The sequence below is a fragment of the Augochlora pura genome, chromosome 11, assembly GCF_028453695.1.
Source record: "Augochlora pura isolate Apur16 chromosome 11, APUR_v2.2.1, whole genome shotgun sequence".
Taxonomy (NCBI): Eukaryota; Metazoa; Arthropoda; class Insecta; order Hymenoptera; family Halictidae; genus Augochlora; species Augochlora pura.
The window spans coordinates 12,337,267-12,358,549 of NC_135782.1; the positions used below are offsets into that span (position 1 = coordinate 12,337,267).

General features: G+C 34.2%; 1 protein-coding gene across 3 annotated transcripts in view; it reads left to right on the plus strand.

Moving 5' to 3' along the window:
• The window catches only part of LOC144476690 (neural-cadherin), a 573,745-nt gene that overhangs the window by 250,400 nt on the left and 302,062 nt on the right, over positions 1-21,283 (plus strand). The window lies entirely within an intron of this gene.

Consider the following 21,283-nt stretch of genomic DNA (forward strand, 5'->3'; position numbering starts at 1 on the left):
TTGACTTACGATTTTAATTGAAACATCCATAGTCACAGCTCAATTTCAATTTTTATTCTTTAGTGCCTTTGCACGGTAATTGTATGATTATAGGAACGATCGGGAAGTTAATCTTTCGTTGGCACGTACACTGTTTCTCGTTCAGTAGAAATTTGCAATAGTCAATCGATCGACCGTGAACGGTGATACCCCACGAAAGTGTACAGTATGTGACAAATATATTGAAAATTTGATGCTATTTGTGTCGCGAGCTGACGCAATTGATGACTATTCTCTGTTGCCAATTTCAACGATTCCGTTGAGGCTTGTAATCGGCATTTCGTTGAAAATTGGAAGCTAATTTCATTGTTATACAAGGCACAGTAGCCATTGAAATTGCATCGTTCAATTAGAAATAATTGAGGATAATTTATTGAAAATCTGTACCTGAATTCAAACCTCCAAATCAATCGCACCAGTGCTGTTGTAGAGAATGCATGAATTGGGAGTAATAGTACAGTTAGCGTTTTACTACAAAATAATGGTTTTCGTCTGCAAACTAATAATTGGTTTCCATTCCCCGTCTCGCCCCCTCTGAACTAAATTCATTTTTGTCGGCCGTGCAAGTTTCCTTCTTATTAAACTCCATGAGCTTTCAATTGCTTTGATTGTTATCAAATACGTATTTCCATTGAAATCAAATGTTATTAACACATATTTGCCCGCATGACGAAAATTCATCATTTCGCAAACAATCACCAACAGCCAAATGACGAAAATTTGTCATTTCTGTATTACAGAAGATAATTGATTCTTGTTCTCTAAATTCGAAATAAATTTAATTCTAATTTTCACCAAACAGAGATAATTTTAACCAAAAATGGTATAATTATAACCATCACTGAAAACATCACACTTGGTTTTATATGAACCATATCATTTTTACAGATACTGTACAAAAATTCTGGTATTTTGTGAATAGCGGTGCAAAAAATTAGTGAAACGAATATGTGCTAATGATATTATTATTAGATGTCGCTGTTTTAAAACAATCGTTCTTCGAAGGAAGATTACCTTTAATCACATATATTTCTATTTTCAATATTTTAATATGACTCTGTCCTTTGGTAACAAATTTACAAAATAGTAAAATTTTAGTAAAGTAATACAATAAGTAATGAACACCATAAATTCCGTCTTTGAGAATGAAAATTGATGTGATTGCCATGTAGTCACTTTTCATTGGCCAGTGTTTGCCGTTAATAATTCGTACACAAAGCTGCGGATTGCATTTGCATTAAGGATGAAGTTACTTCAAATGACTTCAGGAACACCACTTTCGCCGATTTTTAGCAATTTCTGAGACACCTTGTACATTCTTATGTATTAAATAATTATATTATACAACCTAAAAAATCTTAAAACGAGACTAAAGGTGATGTCACATACAGACTAATCAGGTTTTCAACTTGACTTAATATTTATCATTAATGTAGCAAAAATATATTATTTAGTTACTTTACCTTCGTAATCAAGGCAGGAAGGTATTGCAAGTTTCCCTTTTCATTTCATATATCAAAGTAAAATCAACATATTTATTGATTGCGACTTCATTGTTAATTTCAATCCCAAGGTTGATATTTACTGGTTTCGAGTTACATAAGCTTTGTATACCTTTATTAAAAATTCAAACCATCGAAGATTAATTACAAACATTATGGTTTCTATATTTTCTTCGGAACTAGTGGTTAACAGAAAAAAATAGAATGAAATAGAAAAAAGAAAAAGCTGACGAAGAAAATCAGATCACTCCTCCGCGTACTTGGTCGCATAAAGAAACTGCCGTCGAAGACACACTGCGCAGATCTTCCATTTGATATCCAGACTTCCATATTCACCAGATCTAGCTTTCGACGATTATCATCTACTCCGCAATTTAAGGAAAGTGTTACGAGAGAAGGGATTCGAAAGAAATTCCGAGGAAAAAGTTCCAGCTGTCGAGCTTTTAGATTATAGCCGAGAATTTCGCGTGCTGGACTTCGAAATTAGCAGGAAGAAAAAGCAAAGTCTTTGGAACCCATCATTTGACAGAAACTTTCCGGGTGGATATAGTATATTAATATTGGAACTGAAAAGTGATCACGCGTCGAATCATACGTTCCTTTCTATAATATAATACTTCGAAAAGAACGTGGTAAAACGTAGGCACGAATGAATTAGATAATTTAGTTGTTTAGTGTTCGTTGCTAGCAGATCTGAACATATTTGAAATGACTTTATTTCAAATATTTACTGTTACTCTTACTAAATAAAATTAAACAACATTTAAATTTATAATTAATTTCATCATTGCATAGTAATTTGTAAAAAAATTTAAGCGTAAATCTATATCAAATTCCATACAAAATTGACATTTATAAATCAATTCATAAGAGAATTAAAACTTATAACATGTTATATTATTATAGAATTTTTAACATTTAAAACAATTATGAAATTCTTCTTACATTCTCTTTGACATTTCTAAAAGATAAATGAACCGATCCGACTATGTTAAATGATTATACGATAAAAGGAAACATTTTTCTGCAGATGAACATCTCTTTTCCATCTTCCGCAGTAGTGCAACGATTAAGGACGAATTTTTTGTGGTAACAATTTTGCTTAGAACAAATTGATGGAAAGATTTCTGAAAGTGAAATCTTTTTGTTGCATAGTTGTTTGAAGATTATATCTCCATGATAAGAGAGATGTTTAAAATCTCTTTGTTGTACAGTGTTTTGAGGAATTTTTCTTCGGTTATATTTCAAATAAATAAGTAACAAAATAATTCATTTGGCTTGTACGGAAGGTTGTTGGGTTTTTTCTCTAAAAAATGAAAGACGATTTTTTAATGTTTAAGAAGAAACAACTTTTTGACATTTCTGTCCTACTTCGAAATCGCATTAAAATAGTTACCTCTTATTTTGATTTTAAATAGAATTGACCCACGTCTAGTTTCTATTAGAACAAATGACTTATAAATCGATTCTATCCGCCATGAACATTGCTAGAAAGCATCCTTCTGTTGCCAAACCTCGTGGACACTTCTTTTATGCAGATCGTCCTGAATTTAGAAAATGGCGTTCGTTACTCGGCTCTTTGTTCCTGTTCCAGTGCCATTTGTCCGACTTCAATGAACGTCTGACCTATCGCTACTTAGTTTGCATAGGCTAGCTCTGCATTTCGATTTCACGATCTGCGAGCAGTTCCTCTGATAGAGTTGGTCGTTCCTTCGAGTTCGCGTTCTAATCTTCGCAATCAGCCCGACAAATATACGACGGACCGCTGCTGTACCCGGTACCGAATCCAATTAGATACCACGGCCAATGCTCGAACTTTGACTTTGCTTAACCGTGAGAAAATATTGTACGTTTACTTTGGAATTTTACTCTTAATGTTCGTCGAAATTACGGCCAGATATCTCTTTGTCTTTGAAATTAGTGATGTTAACTCTATGGATTCTTCATTAGATCTACGAATTCTAATGTTATTAATGGATTTACAGATTTATAATATCGTCTGTGAATCTGCGGACTTTAAACTGAAATCATTGAAGTTGTAGTCGCTCTCGATCTTTGTCGTTTTACTCTCTACATATGTATATACATAAACAGAGTATATATAATTTGTACCAGCATTTTTTCCCGTAAACGGCAAATTTGAGAAAAAGAATCAAAAACGTGGAAGTTGCTCTATATTTAACTGGCTATATGATAGTGTATCTCGGTTTTAAAAATTTTAAATATATTCGATAAATTAAGTAAGGTGTCTTTCATTTTTTTAAATGGAATGCTACATATTTTTTTACATCATATGAAAGCGTGCATTAAGATGAATTCAACCACGTAATATATTTTGGTCCTCAGGGACGTTTAATTTGTTTGAGATGTTAAAAGGACTGGTTGGCTAGATAACTTAACCAAATCCTTATGAATTTTTAGATATACTGTTTGACAATATTGTTCATTACTGAAACGTGGCTGTGACCAACATACGTAAACAGTTTTATCAAAATTTCTCGACTGTTTTACACTGCTTGAATAAAATTATTATTTGCTTTCTTTATACACATCGTCTACTATGTTCCTCAACCAAATTCTCGAACGACAATTTTATAATTTAATTTATTCATTTATTAATTTATTAATATCAATCGATTGATTGGTAATTAAATTTGTTGGATTGAAATAAAAAACTTGTGCATGACATAATTCGTTGTAGCGTTATGATTTATTAAAATTAGTTCCTGAAACGTTTGGCTCTATGCTAATATATTCTCTACATTAATATTAATCAAAATCTTTTGTTTACAGCATACATTTTTGTTATATTATTGATTATAAAATAATTTTGTAGGAAAAAGATCGGAAAACATTTTAACTTGCAAAAGTGAAAATTAAATATCATCTATAATATAACAGTCGGAGAAATTTTAAAATTTTCGTAAAAATTGTTCCTTTGAATAAATAGCACTTTATAAAAAATAACTCATAATTAACTGCACAATAATTACACGAGTTTACGGTAACACGATGTAATTTGTACGTGCTTGTGCCATTCCTGATACGAGAGTAGGTAATTTGCGGTCGTCTCAATAACGAAAATGTAATTAACGTGAGAAAATTATGCAAACCCGCATAAATATTCGGCATAACTCGAATACCTGGCACGCTAAAATGAAAATCGACCGGAGTGAATTACCTGTTAGACTATAGGAACTCCATCTATGGAATCTTCTGAATATCATGGGGTTTCGTATAAGGGCCATATTAATGGGAATTATTATTAATGCTGTCACTTCATAACGAATGTGTTGTCATCATTCAAAATTATCACGTGCTTATCAACAATTTGCTTAATGAATATTAAATAGATTTTGCACCTGAATCTGAAATTACATTTCCAAAAATATTGCGGTGAAATAATACTAAGTTCAATATTATTCAGTTATTATTAGGTTGGGAACTATCAAACGGGCGTTCAATAAACATAAAAAACAAAAAGCGCAATTTTTCACATTATTTGTTATATTCAATCGAAATAGATTCCCTTGGCTTCTACGACTTTCTGCTATCGATTGGTTAAGTCATATATGCCTTTTTGAAAAAAATCTTCATTTTTAGAGTTAACAAACAATTCAAAGTCTTTTATAAATCCTTTTTTTTTAAGTAATTCATAACTTTTGTTCGAAATTCGAAATTTTTGGGAACCAATATCGAGCATTATTTTCATTAGTGAAATACTAATAAAAATATTTCATTAATACTGCGCTACGATTCACTTGGAACTCATACAAGAAAAGTAGATGTAAATCAAATAAAAACGTGATACAAACACGAAACAATTTTACGAAATAAGTAAGAAGAATACCTTTAAAATTTATAAATAAAAATATCGAGCGCACGTTAAAATGAATCTCTCTTAGTCGCAACTAAACAAAAACGCCCGTTTCATAGTTTACAACCTAATATTAGCTGCACGCAAATAGCGAACAGTCTATAAGAATGCAATCTACTATTTTCATTAAATTGTTTGTCATGACTGGAATAATTCAATACTTTTTGTATCGAATAATCGTTATATTATTATATTGTTTTCGATATTATTTGAACAGTTTCTATTATTCATAATATTTTATTTTTATTAAATATTTAAATTATTTCTGTGCGGATTGAAGAAAGCTGATCAGAAGCAGCTTATACAGTTTAAAATACATTTTATGATTGTTAAATTTGATGACTGTTTCGATAAATCGTGGAAAGCGGATCAAACCTCATTATTTGTTGTCGAGTGTGCTAATAAGTTAAGATCGAATTGATCAAGTGGTTGAGATCGCGTTGACGCATAAAAGTGGTTGGCTAAAACATTATTCTTTCACAATGAAATAATTGAAGTGATGCACCTGTTTATTTCATTATTAGTAACTAACGGAAAATAATTTCGTAATTAAATTCTTTAAGCCTTATGTTTTTAACACAATTTAATGAATGTTATAAAGTAACATATCTCTGATAGGTAAAGCAGAGAATGTTAGAATAACTATGCTGTGTTAGTGTGAAAAACATACTGAAATTTATTTTAAGAAAACATACTACAATATTCATGGAACTAAATAGAATCACAGATGATAGAAATTATTAGAAAATTTAATAAAAAAACTGTTAAAACGAATGCCAAAATTACGTCGAGAAGTAATTAAAAACTGCGATAGGTAGATCGATGAAAAAAAGATAATTTTGAAAAATATATAAGTATATAGAAATAAATTGAAGTAATTATAACAATTTCCTGTCGATTTCTCTTTATTTAATTTTCTGTGAGTGTCCTAATACTTTTGAAGGGGGCAGTACGGAAATGAATCAGGCTAAAAATTTGCTTGACCTGTAATCGCTTTATGATATAATTAAAAAATTTATTCTTTCCGACTGATTGTTTAATAAATGGGTTGTCGAAACAAATTTGTCTCTCAATTAAATCGGACAATCGACATTGTGGTGTAATAATAAATCGACTGGAACCGTTGAGAAATTCTTGGTATTCCGAGTTCGATGAATGGTAGAAGGAAACAATCAACAATACCCAGAGGTTATACCGGTTATAGGAATATTCCCTTAAACCCGTATAATGACTGCATAAACCGATAACCATCGATCCGAATATTTCCAGTGTCAAATCCAAACAATCGCATTTTATCCGGCACGGATGCGAATATTTGGGAAGAGAAAACGAGATATTAAAAAAAAATCCGGATTATTTCCGGTGACCTATATTGGCGCGTCCAAGTATCATCGTGCTCGTATAAAGGCGAGCCCACATGCGCCGTGATCCGGCCTGGATAAAAGGGCAAAATACCTATGTATAGGCAGGAAGGATATGAATTTAACGAACCGTTGCGTGGTTCGAGGTCCCTGGTCGGTAAAATCGTAGCCACCGACCGAACCGAATCCTAGGACGTGATAGCGGAGAAATTTTCTCAATATCCGCAGTGACCAATATGGCTGTTATTTGCCCGTGAGCACGGTATTGTCGATACGCGCAGAAATCGCTAGGCTAAATGGGCTCTTTTACGCCCGGTCTAATTTGTTTTCGATTGGCATGCGTATTTTGAAGCTTGTCACGGTTTCGGTCTGCCGCGAACCGAATCAACATGCATGACCGGACACTTATCCTCTTACCGTTCAGCGAATCGCACTTTATTATAACAGCTTATATGCATCTATACATCTGCAGTTACGCGCATTCATATTCGGCCATCTTTTAAAACAGAATAACTTTTTTCAAATTCAACGAAATCTTGGTTTAATTCGGATGCACGAACGGTAAGAATGTATTGTAGAAAAGCAATTTACGTTATATAACTAACGTTTATTAATTTTTATTTAAATAGTTTCTTTAATAATTTTTATTAAAAAAAGTGTATCAAGTGTTTCACAGACATTTCTCAACAATTATGTTATTAATTAATAACACAATATTTATTTATACAATTTTCTTTTCTTGTTCTGTATTCTTAATATGCGTCTCATTAGGAGACGTGCTCCAAGTATCGTTGCGAAGAAATTAATGTACTACTTCTTTTTATAAACGTTATTATCGTTTATTAACTCGTGGAACAATATATTGTGTAACGATGCACAAAACAGTTTTATCTTATTCCTTGAAGCCATGGTAGTCTCACCGCGGAATGCGTGGCTTGTGAAACATTGTTCTGAAACTACAGCAATTTGTTTTAGTAATGTCGAAATATAGAATTTACAGCGCTGCTTAATACTTTGGCTGCTGCGCCAGCAACCTCAAAAATTTCATGAAACTAAGATATTTTATTTAACCAAACTAGAATTGGAAAGTTATGTTCTATGGCGTTAATCACTTCTTCAACATTCTTACGTTTTGAGGATCCTAACAAAATTCGAAAGATACAAGAGATCTTGTTAGCATAAGACGTAATTTTCAAATCTAAGTAATTCCGTCACCTACATAAACAGTGAGCCACGAAAGTATTCGAACGCTCTAAAATAAATAGTTTGTCGCGAAATAAATGTGAGACTCATTACGAATTACAAAATATTTGTATTCCTGTAGTAACATACAAGTATCACGGTTATACATGTAAAATTTCAAGCGTCTACAATAATGTGAACAATACTTATGAAAGATTTGTTGCCAACAACAGCTACACGGACGCCACAAAAGTATTCGAACGATCGAAAGTTGTACACAAAAGAATCCTTAAATTCGACAAATTGTAAACATTCGTTCCTTCAGTTGATGTTATACACTTCACCTGTTCAACACTGCAAGTGTTAAGAAGATTGTATAATTTGTATTAATAAAGTGTCCAAAAAAGTCCGAAACTAGCATCACTGATAGAAAATTGATAGTTAAGTGGCACAATGAAGGCAAGAGCTATGCCGAAATAGTCCAGTTATTAGGAAAAAGTAAATCTACCATTGACTACTTAGTAAAAAAAGTAAAAACCACTGGATTTTTTCAGAATGAAGTCCGTTCTGGCCGGCCAAAGAAATTAACGAAAAGGGAAGAGAATGTAATTGCGTTTGAAATAAAAAAGGATCCAACTAATTCGGCTCCAAAACTTGCGACGCTAGTTGCTGATAGCTTTGGAAAACAAGTTCATCCGGAACTTTGTCGAAGAATCCTCCGTGAAAATAATTTTCATGGTCGTATTCCCCGAAAGAAACCATTTCTTAGCAAAGTTAACAAGTAGAAGAGACTAAATTTCGCTAAAGATATGTAAGCAAGGACAAGGACTTTTGGAAACGCGTTATTTTCTTGCACAAAAGTAAATTCAACATATTTGGCTCCGACACATGTTATAAAATTTGGAGAAAACCAAATAGAGAGATGGACTTTAAAAATCTACGTTCAACCGTGAATCCTGGAGGTGGATCGGTAATGGTGTGGGGTTTTATGGCGACCAGTGGTGTTGGAAACCTCGTCATTATTGATGGAATATTAGATAAATATAAACATATGCAGATATTAAAGGATAATTTGAAGCAAAGTGCGGAAAAACTAGGAATAGTAGATGATTTTCATTTTCAACAGGACAATGCTCCTAAACATACCGCACATATTGTTAAACAGTGGATCATATATAACGTAGCCCACATTTTAGAAACACCTCCACAAAGTCCGGATATCAATCCCATTGAGCACTCGTGGACAGAAATTAGCAGACAACTAAGTAAAAATAATATTAATTCCAAAGAAGGTGTGAGGTTTTTGTGTGGAGACGTGGGGAAGAAGGAAATAAAGCTCGTATACGCGAGATATAAATTTATCGTTAACTAGGCAATCACGTGTGCACGCAACGGGAGTTACCGCAAGAAGGGACAAGCGCATGTCGTGATAACACGCGTGGGTCCCTGTGAGGGCGCACGATCACGTCTATTACGGCCGATTTCCAACAGAAGGATTAAAAACAGCAATTTTTGATGTTTGGAATAAAATAGGAAAAGGAATAACAGAAACTTTGGTTGACAGCATGCAACGACGTTTGCAAGCCATAATAAGTGCTCATGGAGGACCGACAAAATATTAAAACTCTACATTTATGCAAAAAATATATTACTAATTGAATCGTTCGAATACTTTTGTGGCGTTCGTTTAGCTAATGTTGAAAATAAATCTTTCATAAGTATCGTTTACGTTATCGAAGACGCTAACATGTATAACCGTGATACTTGTATGTTACGACAGGAATAAAAATATTTTGTATTTCGTAATGGGTCCCACATTTTTTTCGCGACAAACTATTCATTTTAGAGCGTTCGGATACTTTTGTGACTCGCCGTAGGTGATGCGGCAAATAAGGTGTCGGAAAACTGCGGAAAGTTGGTCGCTTTAAACGGTTTTGACGTTCTCTGCTGTGCAGTTGTACTGCATTTTGTACAACATTTATTGTAATGCTTATTCAATTTTTCAATGAGTTTTATATGACACCCGATACAGTGATCGATAATGAAACATGAATGACATTGTACGTCGATTTTGAATATTTTGATCGGATTGTGAGATATCTTGTCATCAATTAATTCTGTTCTATGCAAACGAGTATCTCTAATTCACATCAGTAATATTATATGAATGATGCAATTGATTGATTACCAGTTTAACTGAAATTAATGTATTAATAGAACCGTGATTCATTAATCGATTCCATTTCAGAAATGTTTAGTACGTAGTAAATATCGGATAATTGGAACGTGAGCATCCATGTCACACGGAAATCAATTGAGTTAATAAAACTGCAATTGTCTAGTTCGAACTGATGTAATGATGCGCAACGCTGCTTTGGTTTAAGGAGAATATTACTATTCCGCGTTCATTGGATACTGTATTTAGATTCAGTATTTACATTATTTTCTTCATAAATTAACCATAAAACGAAAGTTACACCACTTTAAATGTTAAATAATTTTTCAAATTTTAAAAATGTTAAAAAGTATAAAATATCTGTTATAAATATATTTATCTCATTTTTAACATAGATTGTAGTAATTGAAAAGCAACGGTAGCTTTCATTGATTATTTTTAAACTTGAGTAATTGAATCAAAAGTCTATTACATCGCACACACTATCGCTCTATTAATTGACATATTTTCCCTTCCTTCTCTTTTAATATGTTGATACCAGTTTTTTGCATCTCTGTCCAGATCAATGGATTATATTCACTAGTATATAATAATTAAATAACGAAACAGTCGTTTCAACATCCTTTCCGAAATGCTATGATAGTTTAGCATTGAATACGATATTTTCTAACCTACTCTAATTAACTGATCTGATTGTTTGTATAATCCATAGATACATCTACCGGTATTTTGTTGAGTGATGTAATTAGAACAATAACATAAACTTTATTATAATACATGTTGCGTCGCGAGCGACCCATGTAATTAAGTTATGACGACCCCCAGGTAGATTCTTTATAATACCGCGTCGAAGCTTTCGGGCCTTCGACAACCGATACCAGATGTGGCCATGAGCAGGGGTACGGCCAGCGACAGCTACGCTAAAGACTTGAAATGCTGTCCCCTCTTCTTGGCCATCTTTCTGGTATTCATTGGTTTTAACATAATTTAAGTAGCCAATGAAATACCAACTCCACCCACGCCATTTACAAACGAAGGCGTAATCGGAGGATGAGAAGCGTACCTACTTCACTTTCCACTTTGCACTCGGTAACTTCTCATCTAGTCCGACTACCGACATTTTGTACATAGTTGTTATAGTTTGTGATAAGTTGTTCGTCTCTTTATTATTAAACCTTGTTTAAATACGGCACCTTGTTCCATCTCAGTTCACCCTCAAATCTATCCTCAACATATTAATTTATCGCGAGGTAGGCGCGTTATTCAATCGTCATCAAATACGGTCGACGCTGTAACGCACCGCGCAACAATACATTATCAGACAGTTGAAACGTACGAAACTAAAGAGATCATAACAAAGTATGATATTGACAACAGATTGAAAGATGCCTTTATATTTCCAGCAGCACCAAATTTCCAACTAATAGATAAATCCAGATATTTCAATATTGCGACAATTGCACCTTGTTCTTAGTCGCATATTTACAAAACAATTTACAAAACAAACACCGTTTCATAGGAAGATTTTCGATCGCGTTCACCGGAGTTGATGATGTGCATATTGCAATTATTTGCCAGAGACGTTGAAAATGTTAGGGATTTATTGATCGCGAACCAGAATTCAAGGAGGTAGGAACTAGGCTGGCTGTCTGCAGCACCTTGCGGTTTCCGGCTCGTAAGCCGCATAAGTGTGCCGGAACCTGCCGTTTTAAAAACGAGCAGCGCGCCGCAAGCTTTCTCGAGTGCATTTTCAGCCACGTGTTTTACCTTGCTCCTGTCGACCGAAGAATTACTGCCGCGACACTATTACCGGTATATCGCGTAATTGCGGTACCAAGTTCGCGTCACTTAATCAAAGCAACGTAATTTTATAGGGTTTTATGTGCCACCATTACTCACGAACGGTATAATGCAGCCAAACCGAGTTGCCTCCTTTCCTGTTGTTGCACGCTGGCTTAGAAATTTGTTTTTTGTGTTTTCAAGGTTTATGGTTATGATATAGTCGGCCCTTGAATTAATCTCGACATCAGCTACAATAATAGCAAAATTTAAAAAATTAAAACAAAATTTTCTTTTCTATGCTTTTATATCCTGATTCGTGAAATAGTGAATACTGATCAACTTTTGTTCGAAGCATTCTTTTACAAGAACTTAGGGAACGTCTGAAAAATCATTTGTTCGTTTTGAAATTGAACACAGGCGTTCAGTGACTAGCGCGCCTATTGCTTCACTGTTTACCAAGTCGTCGTAATATTAATCACATCTCTTTGTGAAAATTATTCGACATACAAAGGTTGCAAGAGGTTACACCTAGATTTGATTCCTTTTTTCACAGCGAGTGTTTAAGCTTTTATTAAGAAAGATCCGATACAACTCTTTCTAGTCTTCTTAAAAGTTTTCTCAAAGTTTGAATTATTTTCAACTTATCGTTATTCGTACATGCTTTCCAAAATCATTAAAATTCTTTTAGATTCATCAAGTAAGCTAAATGATATATTGAAAAGCTTCATTAACTCTAGAACAACTCCGTGAGATTGTTGTGGGCAACCACACATTATTTTTAAATTGCCTGAAAATGTGTAAACAAATGCTAAAACATTCGGGTTGTCCTTATTCTCCTAACTCATACCGTATTTCATATTTTATATTTTAAAAATAATAAATAATATTTCAATTAGAAAGATTTTATTTTAAATTGCTCGCAACTCTACTTTTAGGATTAAAACCTGTTTTCCAATCTTGTTTCTTAACTTTTTCTATCACGGTTTTCGTACAATAGTGTCCGTATTATTTCAAACTTCTTGAAATGTATCGTTTAACAATGGAGGTATAAAACTAGTAATAAAAATGTTAAAGAAATCTATTTTTATAACTATTGAACTTAACTTTATGAATCGTGCGAATACTTATGTTAATATGAAGCGTGAGAATTCGATTCTTTTTTATATCTTCTCAGTTTTCAATTTTAGGTAACCTTTTATACTAAAGCGAAAGTTGTATTTTAACATTTATATACTCTACTTTGATATACCGTAAAGAATTTTTTCCTTTCAATGTATATTTATTTAAATACATGGCATATCTATGTATATTCACCTACGTCACATTCTACAGAATTGTTCAGACAACTCAACTGTTGCACATAGTCTTCGTTGCATCGATATTAGCAAGTAAAAGCATTATCGTTACACGTTCTTACTATAGCATAACAGATAAACACTTCTACGTCCGTTTTATACGATACATCGCCTACATATCCGTATAGCTCATAAATAAGCAAATCCGTAGTTTATTCGGGGTTATCGATGCTACCGTGTTATCGCGATCAAACAGCAATAATTAGCTGCTGAATTTGTACACGTTATTAGCTTAAATACGGGTACACAAGTGGGTTAAATTAACCATTGGCGAGACTTAGCAAAGGAAACGATTGCAACCGTGGCGTTCGATGTACAGGAAGAGCTATGTAACACCGCATAACTGTCCGGATAGTACCCAGAGAAACTCGCTAATTGAACTTGAGTTGCTAAAGCCCGGGGGAGTCGATACGCGTTTCATGAAATTAATATTGCTCTACTCAGTAGCTTTTAACCTTTAAGTATCTCCCCACCAATCTCTGTAAATTAATTATCCGGAAGATGGACAGTGGGCAAAACGATTGCTGGGATGTTCCAGAAGATTTTGCTGAATTCGAAGCCGAACAAAGTCATATCAATTAAGAAATATCAAATATGCTTGCGCTGTGCAACTGTAATTTTTTATTTTAAGCTTCAACAACGAGTCATACCTGAGATAAATATTTCATACGCGAACTACTAGATATAAACGTTATTCGTTTATTTAAATTGAAACAAAATTTGTTTGTTCTTCTGTCAGGAAAGTCTTGAAATTAAAGTAGGGGAGAGTACGGTAAAACGGAAACGCTTAACTTTGTAGTTTAATAAGAAAAAGTGGAAGGCAGAACATCATCGGACTTCAAGAGAAGTATTAAGTAAACCTTCGACTATAAGAAAGTCAAAGAGTTTGTTAAGAAAAGTATGTGGCTACAGAGGAACATAAGATTTTCAGCGAGAACTGCAACATCTGTTTTGCACAAGTGGTGGAGTAAAACGATGTGCAGGAAATTCTGCCTAGAAGTCTCGCGGCTTAGAATTGAAAGTAGATGACTGAGGCAACTCGAACACGATTCTTCGAGCCTCGGTGTTCGCCTTTATAATTCTGCGTGGATTAGTATGCGCGCATGCGTGCGGCGGAAAGTCGGGATAGTCGGCAATCCTAAAAACCAACAGACAACATGTCGGTGCACGTTAATATAAATACACAACAATGCTAAAATAAAAGCGATACCTCAATTTTATTATTTCTAATTTTGTGTGCATCAAAGTTCATTTACTAGGTATATACAACATTTTTGATTAAAAAATCTCAAAAATAGTATCTATTATAGTATCTACTATAATTTGGACGTCGAAAGCAATTTCCACTACCGAATGTTCTCTAAACGAAGGTATACAAGTAACAAATAAATTGTGATGCGAGGGTTTTCAAGTATAGTCAGAGTTGCGCGTAAATTATTTATTCGCGACTATGCCTCTTAATACTCTAGCAGCCACTGTTACAATAATTATTCTGTGGCATAAACTAACGCTAACAACTGCTGGTACAACATTATATCATGCGCTGTGTATTGTATTGTATCATATTCTGTAGAGTATTGTATAGGGTTTTCCAATAGGGACGGGTCAATGTTGACAGTCTGTAGCGGCCATAATGCTTAAAATGCGTCAATTAAATTTGTTGTTTACAATTCAGTCGGTTATGCCAAATCACCATGACATGTTACACGATTGAGAAGCGCGGTTAAATGATGAAATTGTACTATCAAAATGAGTGTTCGTTAGTGAAAATGTTGCGCGCGTTGCGCCCATTTTATGGTAGACGCGGTGGCCCTTCAAAGTCGACCCTCCAACGTTTGGTGACCAAAGTCTAGACGACCGATTCGGCAAATTATCAGCCAACACTCGTACGTCAACGGAAAGCCAGATCGCCCGAGAACATTGTCGCTGTCCGTGAAAGTGTTCAGGAGAACCCAAGGCAGTCAATTCCTCACCGTGCACAACAACTTGGTCTTTCGCAGTCTTCAACTTGGCTAATTTTGCGCCTGGACTTGGGCCTACACCTGCACAAGATCCACCTGACCTAGGAGCTCAAAGTTAATTACCGCAGACAACGCCGTTGGTTCGCTGACTGGAATTGACCATCAAGATCGTGCGATTTCACCCCTCTAGACTTCTTCTTGTTGGGTTTTCTGAAGTCGCAGGTCTATACCAGTAAGCCACAATCGACCGACGCTCTCAAAGTTAACATAATCGAGGCCATCGCACAAATTCAGCCGGAGCTATGCGGCAAAGTCATTGATAATTGGACCTCTCGGATACGCGCCAGCGTGTGCAAAGCCGCTGGGAACATTTGAACGATGTCACATTCCATATAGAATGACATACACGGGACTTTTAAATAAAAAAATTCGTTAATACCTCATACACAGTTCATTTTATTCCATTTCAAAATCGACCCGCCCTTACGGGAAAACCCTATATTATGTTCTGTATAGTGTAACGACAGCTATCACAGTCCACACCAACAGGCTATAGCTGCAACGCTGAGGGCAGCACTTTTTAAATTACTCCACTCCATACAAACCTCTGTATAAAAAGGCCAACTGACTAATTAATAAGGTTCAGTCTTTCAATCGTAATAGCTGTGTCCTTTAATATCGCTACGACTCTACCCAAATCACTAATAAGAATAGTAAAATCTAAAAAGATACGCTAACATTATAAGATCAGAAATAACGGGATCTATTCCTAGATCCTAGATATCTTCTCCTTTTTTTATTCACGGCTGATAAATCGCCGTGACAATAGTATCGTCGTATTATATTGTATTGTATCGCCAACTCTGCGTTCAGAATTGTAATGTTTACCCGGTAAACGCGCCGCTCCACTATACGGGACTTCCTGAGCATGCGTCGCCACCCCACTCCTAGTGTTACGACTTTTCCTCAGTACATACATTGATCACGCACCGTTCGGTATCAGCATCGGTAATAGAAACTACTAGTTATTTTCAATTCGATTGGGAACGAGTGGAAAGTCGTAATTTACTTTGATTTCTTTCATCTTCCGTCATTTACATGCATTTTAATTGAACATAAAAATACTTTCAGTATTTGAATTTAAATATTTGTAAAGTTTACCTGACAATTAATTGCTTATTTATAAACTATGATTTACTTAAATTCTTTTTATTTTTAAAATAACAGTTTAATCCATGAAAATCGGCGACTCAGCATAAAAGTTTTTCATGAAACCGTATGGCCTGTAAACTGTTAATATCACTACATTCACTTTATTCAATGGGAGAGATTCGATGCGATTTGAAAATCATTCGAGATACATAACTCTATTCCGGCTACCAGTCAACCAGCGTTTATTGCATTGACCAAACTCATTGGCAAGAGTGGCTTTATCTCGGCGCTGTACGTATGGTATACGAATTTATGATAAATCCATTTCCATTGAAAATTATTGTGAAAAAGCACGCCACATCATTTAAATTGTAGATTCTAACCACGCGACAGTTCGTTATAGCTGAACGAACTTTAAACGTGAGTGAGCTACCGAATTATTCACCCCTGGTAGTGTCGCTTTTGTTTTTATTGTTAAAAATGTAGGCTTGGTATTGCCCGAATTTATGCTCGGTCATTGTTCCGTTGTGCAGCATTACGTCCGTATGCCACTAAAATTCCAGCGATGCATTTATAAAATATTTTCTTGCCTGATGCTGATATACATGGAACCATTACACCACGCCGATTCAGCTGACCAAAATTCATTTCGTAGGCAATAAGTCGCCAATTAACAAGGTGCCGCAGATTTCATTAGCCATTTGTAATTGACATATTGTAACTTGCGAACACTGGATCGAACTAGGTTTGCAATAGGATATACAGTCGGTAGTACTACTATATTTTCATAGAAGGTTTTACTTAGTTACAAAAATGTGTGATTTAAATTGTTTACTGTACCACGTGACTGTTTATTGCGTTTTGATTTGATTATTATTGCGATATCTCGATCATGCATCAATTTTGTGAGAAACTACCATAACCCCACTTTTAGCTTTTTTTGTTATTATTGTAGTTTTTATTTGTATATAACAGTTTGTTAGAGTGATACGAAAAAAATATTGATAACAAATATAAAAAGACATTTAATTAAGGAGGGGCACCATATTAACGGTAAAAAAGAATTAGATTGCTTTTACTTTTTTACAGTTTCAAGTGTGTAGTATTTTATGCAAGAGCAATGTTTGAACTCTGAAAAATGTTGAACAATGAAAAACTCGAACAACTAGTGACCTTAGCTACAGTTTAAAAAATTTTATGATCTGAAAGAGAAAAGTTGTCTTTAAACTCCCTTTACATTTTCCTCGAAATTACATTTTTTGCCCTGGCAACTACGAAATTACCGAAATTACCGAAATTATTTACTTAAAATTTTATGATGATATTCTGCATAGAGCATTCTACAATGTAGCGTATGACTCTTTTTGATGCGCGAATTATTTAATTTTTCATAAGTGTTTAAATTGATTTTTTTATGTAACTCTTCAAGGCACAGGATTTCAAGAAATAAATAGAACCATAAGACACAGAAATTTTCTTCCATTTTTAATTAAACAAAATTGGTATCTTTTTATTGAAAGCATATAAAAGCATAAATAAATAATAACTCAATTGAATTTGTTGTTATAGAATGAAAGTTAAATAGTCCCATCGTGACATGTGGGTTGACGAATGAACAAAACAAAAATGCAGCTATTGCAATTGATGTGAGTCTATAAAAGTCTCACCATATATTACTGTACAGCAAAAAGATGAGACAATTGTAATCCCACCATGCTCCAAAGAGATAAACAGCTGCTTTTTTTCAGACTGCTATCATTTCTACAATAATTAAAATTTTCGAAAACCCGTACGCTACATGTTAGATAATAGTTGATGGTTTGTCAATCAACGAAGTTTTTTAAATTCAGACGTCTCAGTATTTGCCAACTGTGACAGCCAGCAAACAATGTTCTACGACAAGCCTAGGCTTGTCACCGCCAATCCTTCTTTTTTACACTACTACTTGGGTTCCGTAAACACTACAATAGCAGTATCGCTTCGCGCCACAAGCGATAATGTCACGTGAGCTGGTGAACGATGCCGCAGGTGCGTAGTGGGGACGAACTACGGATCACGTGAGAGGGCGAATGTGCCACATGTGTTTCATGAGTCGCGACTTGACCAGGCTTGTTCGACGAGGTGCTTCGGAAACAGCGATATTTTTTACGATTTTTTGAAAAATTCTAAATCGATGATAAAACTTATATTGATATATTTTTAGAAAGATTAAACCTTTTATTTACTAATTAATATAAATAAGAATTCCTAAACATTAAACATAATACTTTAATTTGGTTTTATCATTAACAAGCTTCAGAAAACAAATTACTGTCCAACCAAATACTACTGATATCATGCACAATCGTTTATTCTCTACCAATTACTAACTGCGTATGTTGTACGTAGTATGAAATGATATTTCGATGTTTTGCTTCAATATAATTTTAAAGTAAATTTTAGTGACACATAAATTTGAAATTAGTTTTATTTAGTGTACAAATTGCCCATCATTTTCGTTGTAAATGAAATATGTTGTAACATAGTAAGAGTATTGGAAAATTAATACGATAAAATTTTTCATTTGTATTGAAAGAATTATTTACTAAAATTTTATATATTATTGTTTGGTATAATTTTGGTGTATTTTTTTATTAACATTAGGAATAACTAAATGTAGAATTGCTTTAGTATTTATTGAAAAATAAATTATATAACATTTAATATGTAATGAGAAAGAATATACTATTATTTATAAAAGTAGAATTTATGTTTTAAAGTAGACAAAAATCATTGCTTATAAAGGTTTGTAGAGAACGTGTGATATTAACTTTTTAAGTATGCAATTTAAAAATGTGATCAAAAATTGATCAGTTCATTCATAATGATATAGTATACTCCTTTGACAATTGCAAATTTTAGCTACAAAATCCTGGCAGTCGCTTGTAATCGTTGACTTTTGGTACACCCTGTACATACTTGTACTTCTATATCTAATTATTGAAATATTAGTAAAATTATTCAGTTGTTACTATTGCGGATTTATCATTAAAATTCAGGTTACTATTTATAGATGAGGAATATTGTCGAAAAGAATTTCATTCGTTTGATGATAACAATGTGTAATAACTACTCATTCGTGTAATTTAAATTCATGTAAATAGATATTCAAAGCATTCTCATTAAAGACCTGTTCATTAGTTTATTGATTACGAACATCGTAAAATACAATACGAAAATTAAAACTCGCTCATTACTACTGGACAATGGACAATATGAATTCTATTATGTATACATATAGAAATATACCTCGTTAACAGTAATAATGAATGGAAATACAATTCATATCTTATGATTATTATGTTACAATATTCTCATTCCGTTAGAATAAAAGTCAATTATTTTCATAAATTACAGTACAGCAGGTATATTTTGTATTACGGTACTACGAATACATACTACTAAAAATGAAAAAAGCCTACTTCTAGACGTATAACGCGCGCCATGTCCATGCCCGGGTGTTTTCGTACCCAGAGCTCAAGACCTGGCTTGAGCGTCCGATACTTGATATGTACCATCTGCGCTTTGTTTATCTCAGAACAACGACAACAGATGCAAAAACAAATGTAGCAAATGTAATTACTACGTTAAACAGTACGGTATGGTAATAATTATCATGACAATGATAATAATAATAATGATAATAACAAGAAAATTTTAGTTACAAATGACTGTCTAGATTCAAGCGCCCAACTGCTGATATGTAAGGATTAATGCTTGAACTGCTCTAACCGAGTCATAGTAAAACGCGCAAATAGAAAGTTCTTTCTTTCACAATTTTAATCGGTTCACGATAATATGTTGGCGTTTCGAACTTTGTTTAATCTTTTTAATGCTTTAAATTTAACTAGTTGTATTCTTCCGTAAACGCATAAAATCCGCGGCCTAATCGTAAGTATTGTTGATTGTACAGTTGTGGATTGGCGCGTTGTCCGGGGATTAAGAAACTCGGTTCGGTCGTAGACAGCCGTTTGCAAGACACGGTTTCCTCGATGCGGGCGCGCGGCTGTAACGCAAAAGGTGATGTTACACTCGTACGTACAATATGTTGAACGGCTGACCGTAACGGCACTGCACTCGTGCATGCACTTCGAAACACTGGCTTCCTCGTGGAAGCTCGTAACGTTACGGCTTAATGGTACTTGTCCAGTTGCTGTTATTAATTGTCATTGTGATACAAGCAAGGTAGCATGAACAATGCGAAACCTCACGGCTGCCGTTGTTTGAATGTGCGTAACAGCAGCGTCGGACATCACCGACCTCGAAACTGGCATTTTCGGTTGTCATTCACTTCAGACCGCGCCATTAACCGCAAAGGTGTCGGCTAGCGCCCGACTGTTCGTCAATGTTATTCTGTACAGTTTCTTTGAAATATTCCACTCAAAGTGAAATTCAGATTTCAAATTACTCGAAAGCGAAATGCGCGATGTTTTAACTTGGTTATTGAACTTTTTGCAAAAACCTATTACACATTTTGCAGTGAAACTGACAAGGATTGTTTTCACGTGCTTTAATGACGTTTAAACATTTTTTGGAACAGAAAAAGATTCAGTCTCACGGTGTCCATAATACCGGCCATTTGGCATATGTGAAGTAAAAAAACGTAAAGCTTCCTTAATTAGTATTAATTTGACTACGGCAGGTACTAGATACAGGTTGTTGAAATAAAGTGGTTCATAATTTTAAGGATTTATAATATTGAGCGAGGGGAGTTAAAAATGAGTCCATCAATATGGGTCCAAAAGTCCGTTCTTTTGACAGCAAATCGACTTTCAGTATCGAGGAACATTCGATAAGTGAGCGAGTTTCTCTGCAAAGCATTGGATGCAAATGGAGAAACTGATTCAGAAATACGTT